This window comes from Gavialis gangeticus, unplaced genomic scaffold, assembly GCF_001723915.1.
Source record: "Gavialis gangeticus isolate Ggan-Ray unplaced genomic scaffold, GavGan_comp1, whole genome shotgun sequence".
In the NCBI taxonomy this organism is placed as follows: Eukaryota; Metazoa; Chordata; order Crocodylia; family Gavialidae; genus Gavialis; species Gavialis gangeticus.
Window position 1 is genome coordinate 147209774 of NW_017728992.1, and position 3761 is coordinate 147213534.

Below are 3761 nucleotides of genomic sequence, written 5' to 3' on the forward strand. Positions count from 1 at the left end.
CTTAGTTTGGTAATGCTGATAGATAGTTTAACAGTTCAAGTTATTACAAATACTAAGAGTTGTTTTGTAAAAATGACTACAGCTTGTTCCTATTACAGTCAGTGATAAAAAATCTTTGGACTTTCAGAGGAGCAGATTCAGAGCCTAAATGTGGGAACTGGATGTTACCAGACTGAATTTGGAGGACATACACTCAGAAACAGTCTGTTTTCCGAGTGCAGGATCTGAATGCATTCCGATTCAGCCTATCCCCATAATTGATAGGTAATCTGAGCTCCCCAGGTTCTTCCAAAGCTTTATTTTAAAATAAAGTCTTTATCTTATATCCAGGCATGAAATGTGGGAAAATATCCAGGTCCTGTTGGATCTGAAATGAGAAAATATCTAGACTTAAAAACCTTCAAAGATAGATAGTCTGGATGTCAGGTCTGTCAGCTGGCAATTCTACTGACCTGGCCTGTATGCTACCTGGTCCCCCACATGCTACCATGAGGGAAAGACTTGGGACATAGCTGATGGCAAACGTGGGCACAGCTGGAATGAATTAGGCCTTCTGATTATTTTCTACCTATGGGGACTTTTTACCATCTTTAATTTTCCCTGAGCCTGAGGAAGGGCATGTGCCCCCCCAAAGCTTGCAGAAAAAGATTTTTTTGTTGTGATTTCTTAGCTGGTCTAATAAAAGGTATCATCTCTGAACCACGGATTCTACAGTTTTGCATTTTTTTCAGTCCTGATGGTATTTATAGCATCTCTTAGGCCATTCTAAGGGTGCTGTTACATGTTGCCCTTAGGCTATACTAAGAGCTCTTAATACAGGAGTGTCCATGCTTGAAAGCATAAAAATAGTGCTAAGCACCCTTGAGGCATTTCAAAGTTATACTACTTTGAGCAAGATTTATCTTTGAGCTATGTTACCCACCTTGTGTTATTGGTTCCTCACACACCCCTCCCCTGTCCCAATCCCAATCCCAATCCCAATCCCAATCCCAATCCCAATTCATTAACACATAAGATTTGTCTTTTTTTTTTACTTCATTTTATTCTTTGGGGTTTTATTTCTTAGCCCTAGTTTATTTCTTTCATTTCACTTCAGTGGCTGACTTCTTTTCACCACAGCCCCCACCTCTGTATGCCTCTATACCTTCCAGCTCCATGCTTTGGTCCCTGCAATCCACCTGTCCCACCTGGTTTGCCAGCCCTCTAGTGGTATGTCACAGTTGTGCAGGTTAGAGAGGGTGTTAAGCCTTGATTCTAACATTAACGCCCCTTAACATTCCACAGAGCTTAGTATAGCCTAAAGGTAACATGTAGTAAGTGATTTGAGGCTCTTGTTCAGCTCTCAGTTAGTCCTAGGTTCACAGCAGCAAAGATGATAGCTGAGAACACAGCTTGGCCAGACTTGAGAATCTGAAACAGTATGAACTGTATTTTCATTTGTTGTAACCATCATTTCCTGGATTTGCGCTTGTCCCACGTAAGCCCCCCGCTTCCCCTCTCCTCTCCTCCCCTTGCTGCCCTTGGTGCAGTCCAAGGACATTTTGCAATAGATTATGAAGTGAGCAGGATTGGTTCTTGGACAGAAAGTACTGAGAGGCACGAAATGCATATTTTTCACTTGTGTGAAGCGCTGTGCAGTTATGGTACTACTGCAATAATAAACACTCACAAGAACACAGTGAGAACCTTTGAGAAAACACCTGGATTCTTGAGACTGTATAGACATATAGGTAAAATCCCTCTCTGTGCAGAGGGACGGCATAAAGGTTTGTGCAGCAGTATGTGTGCAGGGAACTGGATTACATAGCTCTTGAGATCCCTTCCAACCCTATGGATCTGTGTTTCTGAGCATTCAAAACACACAAATGATGCATACACATTTTTCTAGTCCTTTGCACACGAGTGAATTTCATTTGCTGTGAGGGAACAGTTTGCTTCTACTGTGATTAGGTACATCTTTGACAAGGCTTATATCTGCATTTAGATTTAGAGATAATGCAAAGGTGCTGTCAAATCGAAGAATACTTTGGGGGGGGGGGGAAATAACCTGCTTAGGCCTAATATAATCCCCAAAATGGAGAGAAAGACAGGCATAAACAAAACCATCGGGTTGCATAATTTACTGAAGACTTGCACTACAATAGCTGGATATTGCTGTAATCAAAATCACATTTTATAATTTTTATACTGTTGCAGCAATGACTAAAATTGAGAAATGTGCTTACCTTGATGCCATTTTAATTCCCACATTTTATGTAATTTTTGAAGGAAATGCAAAAGTAAGGGCTGTGGATAATCCCATGGCTACTATCAAATGTAGTCATCTAATCTAATCGCTCCATGTATATTGCTTCTAATCTATTTATATTGTCTCTACTGCCATAGTATTTGAGAACCTGGTGCTCAAGCCCACACTTGCCAGGTGTGCAGTCATTTCACCAACTACATTAGAACTACAGATGTGCCTTTATAGAGCCCAAGAATTCAGGCTTTATGCAGGTGGAGTGCAAGAAAATTAAAGAAATGCCCCAAAGCAGAGCCAGGGGACTTTTTAACTTTGTGTAGCTCAGAGCACAGTGCTATAGGATACTGAGACCTCTGATTCTGGACAGTCTGTCACATGCCTGACTTTAAGGCCTGAATTTGCAAAATATATGGTAGCAATAACTACGTGATAAATTGTATAACTCAGTAATAAAAAATACCCTGAAACTGCCATGGACCGAATGGTTTCATTTGTTATGGAAGACTCCCGAGCAGTTCTTGGAGACAGTTTACCACACCACATATTAGAGTCCCTAAACCTGCTGGTGTTCTGGGGGTGCAACTCCCACTGAAATCACAATAACTTTGCATGGGATAAGACAGTGGAATTAGATTCCATTTAACAGAATACATGTAATTGAATACATGTAATAAGTAGTTATGAAATTGTGGCAGACATTCAGAAATAGCTAGAAGTCTTAGTCCTTCCTCATGCAGAGTCCACAGCCCAAATGGCTACAGTACTTTGTTGCTTTTTTATGGCTGATGTCTGCATGTATCTGCATATACACACACACACTTTATGAATATTCATAGTTTTTCTACACATACCCACACTAATATGTGTGGTTGTGTGCAGAAAACTATGACTATCCACAAAAAAGAAGTCTAAAAGACAAAGAATAATTACTGAACATGGATTAAAAAGAGCAAAGCAGCTCCCAGTGATGTCTCCCCTGCAAATTTCCAGTTGTGTTACATGATGTGCATTACAGCTGCTTCTAGATGACTGTATTAGGTACTGCTTTGCCTTTATGCTTCTGTTGGGGGGTCACTACTTCAGCTTGTTTGGTACCACACACGTGTGAAATGGGAACTTTTTTTTTTTTTAATTGGTCATGATCTTTTCTAGTGAGGCATAAAGAAATGCCTCGCTTCCTTCCAAGCAGTTTCCCAGTTTGTTTCTTGTATGAACCGCAGCTCCACTATACACGGCCACGCGGCGGTTCCCTGGAGCAGACGCCGGAGCCCGTCGGGGACGAGCGCTGCGGTGCCCGGGCTGCCGCGATTCCAGGTGCGCGCGGAGGGGCGAGCCGGTGCTGCCTCGCGGGGCGCAGCCCAACACTGAAGCGTATCAAACCGGGGGCAGCTTCGTTTTCCGCCACCCTTGCTCTGCTCGCTCCCCTCGTTCCGGCCCGAGACCCCGCGCCCGCTTCCCCGTGTCCCAGGCAGATCTTGATCATCCCCCCTCCCCACCCCCCATTAGTATTGGGGAG